The following is an 18,171-nucleotide window of genomic DNA, read 5'->3' as shown; positions in this document are numbered from 1 at the left end:
TCGGAAAAAAAGCCAGTGACAAGACCAGGTTATCAATAATGTACGTCATTACGATGAATCTGAGCCTGTTACTGCTACACAGGAAAGCGGCTGACTCTTCCCCAGACTCGAAGAATGTGCCTGAAATGGTCTAACTCAGAGTTTCACAACCTTGGTGCTACTGACATTCCAGCCAGATAATTTTCTGAGGTAGAGGCCCCTGTGAAGTGCAGGAAGTGGAGCAGCCTCCCTGGCCTCTAACCACTATTTACCATCAGCACACGTGCACATCCTCTACTTGTGGGAATAGAAATGTCTCCAGATACTGCCAAATGTCCTCTAGGAGACACAACTGCCCCCAGAAGAGAACCAATAGGCTGACTTAAAACACAGGCTTCCTAGTACGGCCGGCAGCCTGGCTGACGTCAGCATCATCTCCAGCATGTTTGCCCACGCCACCTTCCCCAACACAAGCTGAAAGCCCCAATTACTCCTCTTCTCAGCCTCTCTGCTCAGACTGACCTTAAGGAGTTCTGGCTAATGAGAAGTAAGCAGAAGTACTTAATGAAACTGGGAGGGTTCCAGGAAAATTATACCAGCCTGATAAAAGAACAGATGTTACCGTGTTCATTCCTCTTCCATCCTTCATGCCTTAATCATAAACACACTGGGTGGAGTGGAGGCAGCATCTTGTTCCAGCAAGCAACAGGCCTGGAGGTCCCGGCCAAGAGAATCAAAGACACCAGCCCTGCTGTCATTTCGCTGCTGAGCCAAAGCTAGAAATCTCCTACCTTTCACACAACAAAAAAGTCCCATTTGTTCAAACCACTGTATATTGGGCTGTTATTTACAGCCAAAAGCATTTCCAACTGATAACATGTGTTTTAGGGTTCCTGGACCCAATATTAACATGAGGGGCAGGCAGGCAAGAGGGAGGTGTTCCCATACACACACCTCACTACCAAGCAATTCTCAGACACCAGCCAGGGTGGGTGTCTGAGACTTCAACTCAACTCTGACACTATCTACCCGGAGACAGTATCAGGTTCCACAGGCTGAAGGCTCAGTCCCACAAAGCCTGCAAGCCATGCCCCACTTCAGACACCAGTCCCAAGCCCCAGGCTGCTACCAATGCAGGTTCCAACGACCTCCTCCTTGGGTTTGAGTAATTTGCTAGAGTGGCTCACAGACGACATGGAAACACTTACATTTACCAGTTTACTGAAGGATGTGATAAAGGAGACAGACCAACAGCCAGAAAAAGAGAATACACAGGGTGAGGTTGCAAACAAAGGAGCTTCATCCTCATGGAGCTTGCGGCCCAGCTCAGAAGGGTTCTGGTTCCCAAAGCGGGGAAGCTCTCAGGAAAAGAACCAAAAGCAGTCCTCCCGGGTTTTTATGAAGGCTTCATTACATAACCGTGACTGACTAAGTCATTGGCCACTGGCTGACTCTCCTCGCCCCGCAGGTCCCAGGGTGGGCCTGAGAGTTCCACCCCTCTAATCTCATGGTTGGTCCTCCTGGCAACCAGCCCCCCACCTCTGGTGCTTTCCCAAAGCCCTTAGGTGGGGTGAAAAGTTACCTTCATTAATAACCAGAAACCCACTTCACCTTTATAGCTCTGAACCATTTTCAAGAACTGTGGATGAAGACCAAATATAGCTGAGAAATATATTCTGGCCATCTGAATGATCATGGGTCATTAATCATACCACAGAACGGCATACACCAAACTTCCATTTAAGAGGGCCTAGGGCAAGATCACTTCAAAACACCAAGCAAACCACTGTCTGAGCCCATCTGAGGCTCCGCAAGAGGCCCAGGACTCCAATCAACAGCGACATATTATGATGCATCAGACAGAGAATACAATTGGAAGAGATTCAAATTCAGAGTTACAAGAGCACATGCTCCTTACCACAAGCCTTGTTTTGCCACCAAGCCACTGCTCTCTTGGGCAATTCAACATGGGCTTCACCCGGAAGTACCAGCAGGGCATCAGCTCAGAGATGGTCAGTGACTCACTCATTCAAGTCATGCCAAGGCCACTGGGTTGGTAACAACTGTGTGCATTGAGCACTGCCTGCATGCCAGGCACTAAGCTGAGTATTCCACACACACTACAATCTGCGATTTCCACACACACTACAATCTGCGATTTCCACACACACCGTATAAGCCAGGTATTAGGATCCCCAAACTGCACATGGAAACTGAAGCTCAGACCTCTCTGAAAATGCAAGCAATAGTGTGCATTGACCCATTCAGTATTTACTTCACTTCTACCATGTGCCATGCAACATTCAAAGTGCTGGGGACATAGTAGTTAAATGATATAAAAGAGCCATCTTCTCATGGAAAGAAAATTCTATTAGGAAGAAACAAACAGTACCTAAGTAAACTAATAAATGAGATGATATTAAAGTCCTGTCTCTAAATAAAAGCCTCTGCCATGCTCTCCTACCTTGACTGTTCGCAAAGTTCATTCTTCGGCTCCGTGAACAAGAACCCCGACATCATTTTTGGGGGTTCGTCTGGGATAACTTCGGAGGTGAGTATCGGCACCCAAGCCTGTCTTTTCTCTCACTGTCCTCATAGAAGGAAGCTGTCTGTGGCACCCAGCATCGGGCGCTCGTCAACCACTTAAATGGGACTAGCCTGGCTGCCGATCTCAAAGTCTCAAGTGACAGGTTCCCCTGCGTCTCCCTCAGTGGATCCCCCATCTCCCTTGGAAGCCGGGAATGTCACCTGAGTGGAGGCCAGGATTCCCCTTCAGAGGCCTCTCCCTGGATGCGAGGGGCTGGATGCACTTCAGCGGCTTCTCAAAGGCCCGCATGTCTAGAATCAAACCCTGACTGCCTGACTGGGTATCCGTGAGGAGTGTCTCTCTCTGTCTCTGTCTCTGTCTCCGACTTCCAGCCTGCTTCTTCAGGCCATCCTGGCCTCTGGGTGAGGCAGAGGCGCTCTTTACTTTCTTTACATGCTCTGTGTGTGCTTCTAACTTCATCAATTTCACGGAACCCAATGCTCACCACTGCAACGTAGGAGATCTACGCTTCACTCTTATTCTTGACTAAATGCTGTACTTTTTAGCTCATAAAATGTGTCTGGGCACCTGTTAGCCACTTCAAGGATGATTAGCATCAGCTACCATTCTTAAGTATCAAGTGAAAAGTTTCCCGGTGTCTGCCGCTCCTTGATCTCCCACCTCTGGGCAGGAAAGGAAGAAAAATAGTCAAAAGTCCTATGAACTACTACTAATATAAAACTGGTTTTCTAAATCCTTTTATTTGAAATCTATTCTACTTATTGGGTTCATCATTATCCTCAAAAATTGGGAAGTTTTTTCCAAAATGTATAAAGAGCTCACATACCACAACAAACAAAAAGCAAATAAGCCAATTAAAAAATGGGCAGAGGAGCTGAATAGACCCTTCTCCAAAGAAGAAATTCTGATGGTCAACAGACACATGAAAAGATGCTTCACATCACTAATCATCAGAGAAATGCAAAATAAAACCACAATGAGCTATCACCTCACACCAGTAAGGATCACCACCATCCAAAAGACAGACAACAACAAATGTTGGCAAGGTTGTGGAGATAGGGGAACCCTCCTACACTGCTGGTGGGAGTGTAAATTAGTTCAGCCATGTGGAAAGCAATATGGAGGTTCCTCAAAAAACTCAAAATAGAAATACCAGTTGACCCAGGAATTCCACTCCTAGGAAGTTACCCTAAGAATGCAGCAGCCCAGTTTGAAAAAGGCATATGCACCCCTATGTTTATCGCCACACTATTTACAATAGCCAAGAAATGGAAGCAACCTAAGTGTCCATCAGTAGATGAATGGATAAAGAAGATGTGGTACATATACACAATGGAATATTCAGCCATAAGAGGAAAACAAATCCTACCATTTGTAACAACATGGATGAAGCTAGAGGGTATTATGCTCTGTGAAACAAGCCAGGCGGAGAAAGACAAGTATCAAATGATTTCACTCATCTGTGGAGTATAAGAACAAAGAAAGAACTGAAGGAACAAAACAACAGCAGACTCACAGAACCGAAGAATGGACGAACAGTTACCAAAGGGAAAGGGACTGGGGAGGATGGGTGTGAAGGGAGGGACAAGGGGGAAAAGGGGCATTATGATTAGCACACATAATGTAGGGGGGAGCACGGGGGTGGGGGCTGTACAACACAGAGAAGACAAGAAGTGATTCTATAGCATCTTACTATGCTGATGGACAGTGACTGTAATGGGGTATGTGAGGGGGGACTTCTTGATGGGGGGAGTCGAGTAAGCATACTGTTCCTCATGTAATTGTAGATTAATGATACCAAAATAAAATTTTTTTTAAAAATTGGGAGGTTTTTTAAACTGGACTCCCTTAGATGAAAATTTATCTTCTGCAATACAGCCTGGATTTAAATAACTGGTGCTAGAACTGTAATTGCATTTCATTTCCAGCCCCCTGGACACACACAGTCCCTATCAGTACAGAGCCTTCATCAGCCCTGTTCATCTGCGGCCATCTAAACCTTAACCCAGTTATATAAACTGCTCACCCTTAGAGTGTATTCTTGAAAACTGAGATGCTTTTAATAAAAGAAGCTAAAAAGAAAGAAGGCAATTGGATATTAGTAACTCAAATCTTTGCATCAGTTTATCAGTGTATATGTTTTTATGAAAAGTATTGCTAACTGTAGTCATTACATCTCAATCTGTATGTTTGTGTGTCTCGGTGTGTAAATGAAAGATTTTTCTACCTCCAGATGGTGTTAATAAAAATTGATTTAAAGACAAGTGCTTCTGATAATTGGGCATTCTAAAACTTCCAGAAAATTCTAATAAAAAATATTAAGTATTAATGCTAATTTAAGTTGAACTGAAATAGACGTTTTTTCTCTTAACAGTTTAGTCTACCTGATCCCTCCAGAATTTAAAAACTCTCAGTGAATATTTTTATATTTTATAGCAGCATGTTTATTTGCATAAGCTCAGTAAGAATCTGCTTTCCTTGTAACAAGACCAATTAAAAACACTGGTTATATTACCAAGGCTTTGATGGGAATGTCATACCTGAGAGACACGTGTGTAAACTCAGATATGAACAGACAGCTTTAAAGAACTAAGATTGACTTTATAGAGCCAACAAAGCCCATTAGAAGAACTGGCCTGGTTGGTACCTTGCTTACAAGGTTCCCAGCAGTCTTACCAGGTGAGTAAAGAAGTCACTTTCTGGGAAGCGCAAGAACCTCAAAATGTCTAGGAGACCTCAAGAAGAGAGGAATTCACCCAAATCTACAGGTACTGCAAGCAAAATCTGATAGCAAGTGTGGCTTGGCTTTCTGACCTTGAGAGGCCTTTAAAAGTCCAATCTGAAATTCCTCACAAAAAGTTCCAGCAAAGCACATTTAAAAGAGTCTATGTAATCAATTGCTCTTCTTACTGCACTTACACAAATAATCAAGCCAAGTATTAATTATTTTCTTAAACTGGTTACTTCTAATAAAAATGAGGGTGATTTTAGAGAAAAGAGTTCTTTCAATAATGCAGCCTTATCTATATTGAATCCTAATATCAGTCATTGAGACATAGACTAGATCCAGAATTCTAGTTTCCCCAAGATATCTGACTCTGATTATCAATTAGAGTTTTACTATTTCTAATCCTCATATTCAGCCATACATTCTTTAATCTCCTTGTCAAGTCTGTTCTTCCAGAATGGAAAATCCAACTCCAGATATTGCTACTGAACCTAAAACACAATTTCTTCTATCTTGCCTAGAAGCCATAAAACTATAAATGGTGATGGAAATAGAACCCAGGATGGAAGTGCCCATTTGCCGAGGCCCTCTTGACCGACCACTGATGGAGACCTAGCTGCACTCCTAACTGCACCCCTTCTCAGCATGAAGCAGCCAGAGAGTTCATTGCCCCCCTTCCCCTAGCAGCAGCTAGGGTCTCCATCTGTAGCGGGGGGGGGGGGGGGGAATGAGACAGGGACCATGGGCTTAGACAGAGTAGGGTGAGGGCCTCTGGAAAAAAACAAAGCAAGACAATCCATTGTGATATTTGCTTTGGCCTACTGAGGAGGGGGGCCAGCTTATTTTTCTAACTTTACCCAAGTGCTGCTTTTCTTCTTCCAGCCCTAAACAAATGATTTGTTGCAACTTGGCAATGTAGCAAGCAAGCCCATAACTACTGCAAGCCCAAAACAACATAGTAAAAACAGGAAGGATTCCATCTTAAAACCCAATTAGTTAAAAAGTAAGACAATAACTCAGCCCACCTTGGGAGCAAAGCAGGCAATCTTGAGTGATATGCTCCCAGACCAGGAAGCTGCTATCCTGGGAGGAAATCAGAGCAGTAAAATTCTTGTAAATAACCACGAAGACAGATAAGAAACTTAGTGTTTCTTCAAAAGTATTTGCGACCACTTAGCAGGTGTACATTCCTAGCCCTTTGTCTCTCAACTGCCTATAAAACCCCTAGACAAGGCACCACCACCCCCGGCTCTCTTGTCACTCCTGGCTTGAGCCAGGAGCTCTGTCTTTTCGCTTTCTCTCGAAATAAAAGCCTCTGCCTTCTCTCTCATAAAACAAACAACCAAATGAGATGAGACGGGGAGGAGGCAAGAAATCCCCATTAGCCAGGACAGTAGGACAGTTGTGGAAGGACTCTCTGCACAGATACATCTGAGCTGAGCCCTTTCTAAGGAGAAGGAGCAACCATGGAAAGATTTGGTAGACCAGCATTCCAGGCAGAGCAGCCAGCCAGGAGAGGCCTGGAAGCAAGAACAAGCTTGGCTTCTGGTCCTGTAGGACCAGAAGAAAGTCTGCTGTAATAAGCAAAAAACAAAAAAAGAGGAAGTAAAGAGCAGACAAGCAGGCAGGGGCCAGTCACAAAGAGCCTCGTGGACCATGACAACAGGTTTAGGTTTTGTTCTAATTTGAATACTAATCAGCAAAACTAGGATCCTGACTCCAGACTACACCCCTCAAAAGCCTGCCAAGACCACTACATAGGGTGCCTGCCTCACTCCAGGTCTGGAGAGAAATGGTCAGTAGACAGTCTACAGACACACAGTAATACAACTGACTTCCCAAATGTTGCCCTTGTCATTTTTTCCTGGAAGAGATCCTGAGAATGGATAGCCTCACATCATTCCCACCAGACAAGAGGCCATCTTGAAACATCATTAAGGATGATGGGAGACACCATCTGCCCAAGGCCCTCAAACATCTCTCTTGATGCCTGTGCCTATCAATAAATCCTGTTCTTTGCTCAGCAAAAGGTTTAATTTCTACTCTTCTCTAACACAAAAACAGAGAAATCAGGCTTTCTTTCTTCCTTTTTCCAAGTACTGCACCCAACAACTCCACCTGACTTTGGCCAATGCCAAATGGAAACTTGATAAGGTTTTCCCTCCTGAAATGCCTTTGCTATTTTCTGATCATAAATGTAATTCATGTGACTGAATTACCATATGACCTACCAATTCCACTTTTGAGCATATATGCAAAAGAATTGAAAGCAGTGTTTCAAAGAGATATTTATACACCCATGTTCATAGCAGCATTATTCACGGTAACTAAAATGTGGAAGCAACCCAGTGTCCATCAAGACATGATTATATAAGCAAAAGAGGTATAGCCATGCAATGGAATATTACTCAGCCTTAAAAAAGAAGGCATTCTGATCCATGATGAACCTTGAGGACATTATGCTAAGGGAAATAAACTAGGCACAAAAAGACAAATACCATTATCATTCCACCCTACATGAGGGTCTTAGAATAGTCAAACTCATAGAAACAAAAAGTATAATCATGGCTGCCAGGGGCCGGATGTAGGAGAGAATGGGGACTTAGTGTTTAATAGGGACAGAGTTTCAGTTTTACAAGACAGTAAGACTTATGGAGATGGATGGGGGGCTGGCTGTACAACAATTTGAATGTACTTAATAGCACTGAATGTGTATTTAAAAATGGTTAAGATGGGAAATTTTACATTATGGATATTTTACCACAATAAGAAAAAGTAATTCATGTGAAAAAACACAATAACAAATCAGGAAAAAAACATACAAAGAAAATTAAAATCTCCATCTTCTCAGTACTGACAAATTTTAGAGCAATAATTCTCAAGCCTTCATGTGCACACAAATCTCCTGGGGTCTTGCTAAAAGGCAGGTTCTGATCCAGATGGCCTGGGTGGGGCTTGGATTCTGTATTTCTCACCGGCACCCAAGAGATACTCACACTACTGGTTCCTGACCTACACTTGATTGGCAAGGATTTAGCACCGACTTTTCCTAACATACACAGTGATTCTAGATCTTTCCTATGGTATCTTGCTCCACTGCTTTTTCTAGATGAGATGTCGGCAGCCTTCTCTGCCTTACCTTACAAAGCCTCTCCTCATGGTGGGACGAAAAGCATGTCTTCTACAGAGGAACAGGCTGAGGTTGTTCAGGCCTCAGCCTCCATGCACCCTCCCTGGCTGCAATCACTCTGCAAGCTGGAAGTGCACCCAACTGAGAGACAATCCTGACCTCCGAAGGAACACCTGAGGCCATCCCAGCCCTTAAAGGGGATTAAGAGGAGGGGGTCTCATAGGGTGGAGGAAGCACGGGTGGCCTTGGGAGCATTTATCAACTACAGGAGACAGCCAGGAAGCTCAGGGCTGTGAGGAGCTCTAGTGGGAAGTCACAAGGCATCATGAGTTCTCATTCCCGCTGGGCTGCTTGCTGGCCATGTGACTGGGACAGTCACTTCCCTTCTCCGGGCACTGCTTGCTACATGAGATCATGCCCTCTTGGCTCTGCAGTCTGCAAACATGGGGCCTCTGTGGAGGCAGACAGGCAGAGCAATCAAGGCTCCGGGTCTTTCTTGCCTTCTCCCAGTGACAAAGAGGAGAATACAGCACCCCTGCCAGAGCCAAGAAGAATCCTCTAGTCTCAAGCACTGCAGCCACCTAGGAGGAGCAGGGAGCCGATGCCTCCCCCCACCCGAGCCTCAACTGTGGGCTAAGCCAGTAAGTGACTGCCATTAACCCTTGGCAAAGAAGGAGAGGTGGCTCCACTCACGAGACTACTCAGGCTCAGAGAGGAAAAGACCTCCACCCAAGGCTATTTCCATGGGAAGTGAGGTGCTTGAGGTGGGATTAAAGTTCAAGTCCACTGGCTCTTGGCTCAGCCCAGCACTCTCAACCCTGGTAACAAACCTGCAGTCCCAGCCCAGAAGTGACTTCTCTGTGAAGCCCCAGCCTTCCCACATCCTTCCTTCTCCTCACAGGGCAGTCCTCGACCCACACTACTGACCAGCTGCACCAGTGGTGCTACTGAAGTACAGTTGATATACAACATTATATTGGCTTCAGGTGTAAGAACAGGCTTCTTTTTATTTCTTGTTAGATCACCACCAAAAATGAAAATAGAAAATAGAAAGGCACCCGGGGGATACCCACAGAGGTCTACAAACCTGTCAAAGAAATGCAAGGCTGATTTCCCTACTCTAACTCAGAAATCACCTGACTTGCAAAAATTAATCACCTGGCTCCAGTGTTGTCTTTAATGTTTCAAAACCTCAGGATCCTATGTTAATTTTTACCACAACCCTCTAGCCTTCGGTGACCTCCTGGGGGGACATCAGGGATTGAGAACAGGGTTCGAATCTTACACCTCCAGCAAGTTACTTAACATCTGTGCACCAACTAGTCTATTAAAAGAGTGAATGTATGCCGTGCACCCAGAATAGTACCTAGTCCATACTAAGCACTTTACACGTGTTACTACTTTATACAGATTACCCTTGCTGGCAACTCCATATCCCAGAGGTGTGAGACTTCCAGCTCCAAGGAATTTCAACTGGCTAGCTTCTCTCCAAAGCTTGGGCAAAGCAATCCACTGAAGACCTCTGTGTTCACTGCCCTGGGTGGATAAAAGTGATGGCATCTGGGGAGGGGAAAATGGGCAAGATGCACCAGGTGCTCAACATATATTACTTCTCTAATCTTGGCAACAACCCTGGAGGTCAAGGTAAACAGAGATCAGGTCAGTTGATGAAGTCCGCACACACACTTAAAGAGTGGTATTTCCCTGCCTCGGTACACAGTGGCAGAAGTGAAGTCAGGCCGGGTTTTTCTCTGGTCTAAGGCTAATCCTTGCAAGGCACTGTGCAGTTCTAAGGGAGAAAAGAAAAGGAAAGCCAAGTTTCTTGGGTGCCACTGCACGCCAGGAATTCTGCCCAAGGTCACACAGCAAGCAGGCATGGACTGAGGCTGAGACTTTGAGCTGCCTGACTCGGAAGCATTGTTTCCTCCACACCACGCTGCCACTCACTGGGGCCCAGGGGACACTTACTGAAAAAGCGGGAACTTGAGCTGTGCTTTAAAACTGGAAAGGACTAGAATAGGATCCACATAGACAGAATGTAACTGCTTAATGAATATAGGATTTCCTTTTGGGATAATGAAATGTTTGGAGAACTCGATAGAGATGATGGTTGCATGACATTATGAATACACTAAGTGCCACTGAATTGTACACTTTAAAATGGCTAATTCTTGTATATTTGTTAAATTTATAATTTAACTATTGTACACTGTTTTAACTGTGTTAAAAACACAAATCGTTTTCTGTTCTGTGAATTTCACCTCAATAAACAAATATTTTAAAGGGGAAGGTCTGCAGCAGGTAGCTATTGGCCCAGAGCACATTCCAAGCCAACGGCACAACTACACTAGGATTCCTCTAAGGGTGGGCAAGCCTGCTCCTGATGCACCCAGGCCCCACCCGAGTCACAGGAGAAAAGCCAGCCCATGCTCCTTCTCTTTCATATTTCCGATTCACTGAGGGGCGGGTCTGACTCACGCTAGGTGGTCCTGAACCTCTGCAAGGGTCAGGCTCCTAACAGGCCAACAGGCACACTCAAATAAGGAGAGTTCCGACTTTCCTGATAAGGGCTCTACCACGGAGTGGGTGTAGATAAGCCATTCCCAACCGGGGTGACTTTGCCTCCCAGAGGACATTTGGCAACGTCTGGAGACATTTTGGTACTACTGGGAGGGTACTATTGGCATCTAGTGGGTAGAGATCAGGGGTGCTGATAAACACCCTACAGTGTACAGGGTAGGCCCCCAACAAAGAAGTATCTAGCCCTAAAGGTCAACAGTGCCTCAGTTGAGAAATTCTGCTCCAGAGTAAGTATGACTATCCCATTTCACAGATGATGAGACTGAGGCTTCAAGATGCTAATGCAAACCTCCACCTGTGCTCTGAATCCCATCTCCTCTCACCTGCTCAAGGACATACTCCAGTGACTGTCCCTCTCCTTCCCACATCATCAATTTTGTCTTCTCATGTAGCAATTCCTACAGCATATAAAGATGTTGTAATATCTCCCCCATATTTAATAAAAACCATGCCTTTGCCCACGTGCCTTCCTGCTGCAGCCCCACTTCTCTGCTCTGAGCTCTCTTCTTCCATCACAAGAGCAGCCAGGCCCTCCCTGAGAGCTACCACCATGACTGCTGCTCCGGGCTCTGGCCCCAGGCCCTTTTGTTGCTGTCTCCTTCACCCTGCACTGAATTAACTACAAAGTGGCCGTAACATCTGGAAGCACAGGTGCACACACAGTAAATGCTTTACTGATACTATATAACAAACAGATGATACATTCAATGATATTATTGGATCCCTTCAATGCACACTGCAATTCACCCTGCATTCCTATCAAGCCCCACATAGACTCGTGGTGCACTGCACTTCTTTCAAGCCCCGCATAAACACATGGTGCACTGCACTTCTATAAAGCCCCACATAGACACACAGTGTGCCGTCTCAGAAAACGTGTTTCCAGTTTTCACTGAATAAACCTGCACCTTTAACATATCATAGAACAGGGGTTCAGCAAACTTTTCCTGTAAAAAGCCAAACAAGAAATATTTTAGGCTTTGCGGGTTATACAGTCACAACTACTTGACTCTGTTCTTGCACCTCGAAAGCATCCATAGACAGCACATTAATAAATGAGAGTAGCTTTTTACAAAAACAGGCTTGGGCTGGATTTACTCCACAGCCCATGGTTTGTCAACCCACTGCCCTAGCAGAATTAATCAGAGGAGGACTTTAAAAATTTAAATAGTGCCTATGTTTCCAGACTTCACAGCTACCCAGTAAGCAGTATGACAGTTGCATGTCAAGGGTGCCCAGCAGGCTGCAGACCAGGCCACATCTTAATCATTTCCCATCTTCCCTGATCCTAGAACAACACCCTACATCAGAGCCTTGCAAGGGACTAGAATTTATAGTCCCATCTGCAGGCATCTGGGAGGGTTGGTGCACTCAGGCCAGTGGTGAGTTTAGTGCTATTTTTGTTGCTTGACTTCCACCACCCCCAAAAATCCACTGCCATTTCGAATAAAGAAATGGAAAGAAAGTATAAGTGGAGGAGGAGAGGGGAAGAAAGGGTAGCCCAATACAGGCCAGAGGCATGTGCAAGACCAAGATCAGAGCCTTCCAACGCCCACAGGGTCAGGTGGAGAACAGCGGGAGGAGGGGAGGCAGAAAAGGGGTGAGGCAGAGCCTGTGGGAACCAAGGCAGATGCCCTTAGAGATGACCGTTGCGGAGGGCGCCTCACAGCCTCACAGCTACAGCAGCACAGGGTTGCCCCAACTTCTGTTTTTTCCAAGAAAAGCTGAAAATTCAGATTTTCATGTTAACTAGGTAACACCTAATTACACTCTTTGTAGAACAGTGTTTCAGCCAGCTCTGCAAGAACCAAACACAACATGCCTCGCGGCCAGATCTGCTACCCATCTTCCATTCTGAGATATACACTAAACCTTCACAACCACCTGCAAGGCGGGTGCTGGCAGCCCTGTTGTAACAGATTAAGGTACTGAGACTGGGCAACACTGATCACTTGCCCAAGGAACGGCTCCGAGACAGACCCAACACTGTCCCAAAGCCCATGCTTTCCAATCTCCACAAGACCACGCTAACCTCTTGAGCAGCTCAGCTTCTGCACAGAAAAACAGATCCCACTGCAAAGCACGACCAAAGACAAACCAACCTCCCACGGCTGGCTCAGATGTCACCTTCTCTGAGTGGCCTTCCCACCACAGGCAGGATAAACCGTCCTCTAAATGGTGTTCCCACAGCCCTCCAGCCACACCATGGCCCTGACACAGTCCCTAAGACGGGAAGGACTGCAGGAACCATGACCCTGCTCCTGGCATCTCCCCTGGGTTGTGAGCCTTCTCAGGGAAGGAAACTGAGCCCTAAAGCAACCCTGCTCCCAGAAGGAACTCAAGTCGTTGAACCAAGACTCCAGGGCTGCCTTGAACAGAGAGAACCAGAACGCACCAGGACTGGGGGGCAGCTGGCGTGTGTAACACTGAGTGAAGCGGCAGTTCCGTCTGCTCCGGCATTAGCACACAAACCGATGAAATGGACGTCATTCTTCCCCAAAGTCAGGGTGCTGGCTCCCAGGACTGTGCGGAAAAGTGGCACAGCCGGGTGCGAACAAAAGGACACACTGTCCACCACGGCACAATGGAGAGAGACAGGCTCTGCTTCAAGGCTCCAACCATTCAAGTGGCTCTGTGATGTCTAAGATCAAAGACTGAGTCGACAGCAGGGTCATAAATGGGCAAAGAATTTACTCTGGAGCAGGGGTCAGCGAACATTTCTTTAAAGAGCAAAATGTTAAATCTTTTAGGCTTTATTATCACTTTTTCTGCTTTGAATGAAAACCACAAATATTCTTTTTCATTCGCTCATTGCAGCCAATTCTTTATGCCAACTACAGACCACTGCTGGAGATGACCCAGTCAATGACAAAGAGAAAAGCATGACCTTCAACATTCCAGAAAAATAAGAAAAAAATTGCCAAAATGTACATAAACATCAAGCAAGAAACAGCAGCAAATTACCCACAGAGCCCCAAACTCTGGTGTATCAGACCCTTAGAGCTTGTCTTTTCCACAAATTATCTGACTTCTCAGGGCCTGGTTTCCCCATTCTTGAAATGGGGATTTCAGTGTCTTTCTAACTTAAGAAGGATTCTTGACAGGATAATTACTAATGGAAGTGAGCACTGAGGACCTTACAAAAGACAGTGCTAAGAATCACAATGACTTTCTGTCCTTACAAGGTCTACTTTTCCAGTAAGAATAAAATCATTATATGAAAATCAGAATTCCTTATCTTGCAGCACTGGTAATCAAGGATTCCCACCTACTGAATTCTTTAAGAAAACAAAAATAAATCTTGACCACTACCCCCCTAATACAGCCACCACATGTGGCAAGTATCCTTGCTCCTGCCAATTTGTTTACATCTACATTTTTGTGGTATCAATAATGTTCAAGGACCAAAAACTTTAATTAGGCCAAAAATCATTCACTCTGGCAACAGAAGCTGGACTACCTCTCTAGAAACCCCCTTGGCTGCTCCCTCATTAGGACCATCAATTTCACAAATCTTGTTCTTGACTAGCAAAACAAAAGGCACACAACTTGTAAAAACATGATCCAGATAACCAGAAAGTGAAAAATGAAGAGAGACAGATCCCTCTGACCTCCAGAAACTCCTGGCTTAAAGGCTAGGGCCAAGGGGGCTGGACACAAGGACTCTTCAGAGGCGATTCCACAGAGAGGAGAAAACAGATGGTGAGGGTAGGTGGGTCCTCCTAAGTAAATCCAGATCCCAGGTGGGCAAGCTGAGAGGCTTCCCTGAGTCACTCCCACCTCCACATACAACACCCAGGAATGACTTAGCACCACAACACCAAGAGACCTCTTCAGAGGAAAGGACTGAGAATACCACCAAGTCCAGGAACTAAACTTCAAATACACTGAGGACAAGCTGTCCACAAGCACTTCCCTGTCCCTCCCAACCTCCCCACCAAAACTACATCCCTCACTGATGGGAGGGAGAGGGGCGGACTGGGAAAACCAAAGGATGGTCCCCAGATGGGCTCAGCACTGGACAAGAAGGGAAGATTTGCAGGCATGGACAAGGGAGACCTCAAATAAGCTAGGAAAAGAACTAGAAGGGGCTGGAGAATGAAAAAATAACCAAAACATAAGAGGCAAGGACCAGAAAGGGAAACTCAGGCTGAACAACTGGTGACTGGAACAGCAAAGCACCGGGGGACAGGATACAAGAGAATAGAAGGGACAGGGGAGACGAAGTGGCTGGAGAACTCAGAGACCTCTGGGGACTGAGAGCTAGGAGGTCACGGGGCTCAGGAATCAGCAGGCTAAGTCTCCAGAGATGACACTCTGCCTGTACGGAGACTGGAGTTAATGGGTACAAGAGGCCTTGGTGGTGGGAATGACTGGGGAGCAGGGGGGGTGGCCGGAACTGGGTCTCAGTAGTTTTAGGGGTTAAGAGGGACTGAGACACTGGAGGTCTGAGGGCTGGGGGTCTGGTAACGGGGCAGAGAGGTCGGCGCATTGGCAGAGGCAGGAAAACGGGGGGCAGATGTCTAGGAGCTGGTTGTAAGTGATGGGCAAGAGTGAGGGACTAGAGCGTGCCTGGACTCGGGACGCCTGAGAACTGCGGGTGTCCGGGGCCAGGAACTGGGCGTGCCTGGCATCAGGGAACCGGGAGCTTTGCAACGGGGGTCTGCGGAGAGCGGGACGCGGGGACCCCGGAGCCGGACCGCGCGGCTGGAGCAGCCGAGCCGAGGCGCCCGGGGCGGGTCACAGCTGCGCCGCCGCCACTCACCGCTCATGGTGCCGCTCCCCGGGCCGGTGCCTCCCCCGCGCGCCGCCACTGCCGCCACTGCCGCCGCGGAGCTCCAGACAGGCCGGGAGACAGCGCGCCCCGCCCCGCCCCGGAAGTTGAGGGCCGCCGCCGCGGCTCCGCCCCCCGACGCGGAACGTAGATGCGGGCGCCCTGGAGGCCCCGGGGCTGCGGTTCCTGGCGTTCAGCGAAGCCGCGGGGTCCTAGCTTGTGGGCCCACCTGTGGGAGAGCCCCCGGAGCGTCAGGAGGCGGCCGGCCAAACAGGACGCCTCCCCGCCGGGCGGGTTCCCACAGCCGTCGGAGACCGTGAGCCAGGCCTCGAGGAATGGGACCACATCGCTCCAGAACGCCGGATGCCGAGAAGGGAAATCGAGTCGTGGGCCAGAACGTCGGGACAAGGAGGCGGGCAGCCCCGAAGGGCGACTCGAAGGAGACGACTTTTGGGCTTAGATCTGGATGAGAAGGAGACGGCTCCGGAAGATCCGCAGGAAAGGGGTTCCAGAAGGAGCAGCAGGTGCAAAGACCCTGCCTGGAGGGGGTGACTGGAGAGAGCGTGAGAGAGGAAAGGGTGGTGAGAGGAGCTTGAAGAGGTAGCGAAGGGCCTTGCAGGCCATGGTAACCCCTTACCATATTTGGACTGTTCTACCAACTCTCAGTAGGTAAGGAAAAGAAAAACCGTTGCAGCAATTTAAGCAAAGTGACACAATCTAAATTAGGTTTTAAAGACCGTTACTCTTCCTGGGTTGAGAATGAATTGTAGTGGCGCAGAGTGAAGGGGCCATTGCTGTCTGCTGACCAGCGGGAAGTAACAGTGCCTGAAGCCTGGCTGGTGGTGGCATGGAGATGGGGTGGATGGATCGCCTGAGAATACGTGTTCACACTAATCTTCGGGAAGTCCAGGGTACTGCCTCATTTTACAGATTGGGAAAATGGGACCCAGAAAAGATAAAAGGAACATTCTCCCAACCTGTTCGCCTGCAACTCCAAGAAAGAAAAAAAAAATCACAACCAGTACACACATTTTAGGAGACCTTTAACAAAGCACTTCTGTAGGTAATATACTCTCTTCTACTTTTCTTTCTTTCTAATGCTAACGAAAATGATTGATCCACTAAGTCTTGATCCACAGTTGAACACAGAATGGAGGAGCACCCCCCCCCACGGGGGAATGGAGCCAGAATTCCAGCCCAGTTCAGTGTAACCCACAGCTTCATAGTTTTCTACCACATTGCCTTTCAGCATGAAATCTCTGGCTCCTAGGAATTTGTCTGTTGAACTCAGCAGAAGTCCAGAGCTCTTTGGAGAAAGATGCTCTGCCGTGTCGTTTATAATAGTGAAAAAGTGGAAAGCACCAAAACTCCACTACAGAGAATTAGCTAAGCAAATCATGGCCCTCTTCACAAGGAAGGGATTTCTTGTAGTAGTTTGAAAATCCTAATTATAACGATGATGGAAACGCAGGGAAGGCCAATGATAATACATTAAGGAAGCCCCATGCAAAATAGTGTGTCCACCATGATTACAATTGCCCCAGAACGTGGCCATGTGTTAGGGTTGAGACAATGTCAAAATGAAAATACTTGTGTGTTTGGTTGATGGGGTGCTTTTTCCCATTTTCAGGATTATATTTTACAATTGTTACTTTGTTATTGTAATTAAAGAGTGATGTGTCTGAATCTCCCAGCCAAACGAAACCCTAGTTTAGGTCGGCCTCCCTCTGTAACCTTTGCTCAGTCTTCACATACACGTTTCATAGAGTTGCACTGACGATGTGGGTAAAATGGTAATATTTCCAGAATATCCCACCAGGCTTTGGTACATCTGCATATCAATAGGCGTTCAGAGGTGGAAAGAAGTCTGGCTTTAGTGCATTTGCGTTATTCCTCCTGGGTGGAGAGAACTTCATCTCCATCTCCATATCAGTGGGTAATTACCTGGGCAAGGGAGGGCTTATCTGTACCTGAGAGGTGAAGGGGAGGGCCGGTTTTTGCTGCTGCTTGAGCAGGAGACAAATGGGCTGAACTGCAGTTTTGTAAGCAATAAACGGATTTTAAACTTTATTTCTCCCTTTGACTGATTTCGGTTTTTAAAGGTATTTTGCCCCAGGATTTCCTTTCCCTAGACTTACACCCTGTTCCTCCAGCTGGAAAGGTGTGGATTTCTTTGTCCTTTGGGTCCCTTCCATGGGTCACATTCATAATGATGAGAGAATTCTGCTGCCCACAAAAATAAAAGGCACGACATGGTCTACAATAGGTCACAGTTTTTTTATTCTTAATGACGTAAGCAAGGAGAAAAATGTCACATTCATACTGAAAATTCCAACTAGACTCACAGAAATTAAGTTTTTAATGGAAAGTCCCAGCCTCCCGTTCCTGTCCAGTGCACACACATGTACACACACACTCATACTCACACTCAG

The 18,171-nt window shown here is 46.7% G+C and overlaps 1 pseudogene; it reads right to left on the bottom strand.

Annotated features, from left to right (window-relative positions):
• LOC140844004 (sorting nexin-29-like) overlaps window positions 1-16,017 on the bottom strand; it is a 61,358-nt pseudogene extending 45,341 nt beyond the window's left edge.
• Between the last annotated feature and the right edge of the window lie 2,154 nt (window positions 16,018-18,171).

The sequence above is a fragment of the Manis javanica genome, chromosome 10, assembly GCF_040802235.1.
Source record: "Manis javanica isolate MJ-LG chromosome 10, MJ_LKY, whole genome shotgun sequence".
Taxonomy (NCBI): domain Eukaryota; kingdom Metazoa; phylum Chordata; class Mammalia; order Pholidota; family Manidae; genus Manis; species Manis javanica.
The sequence above is the reverse complement of the archived record's forward strand: the minus strand, read 5'-3'. Positions and strand labels throughout refer to the sequence as shown.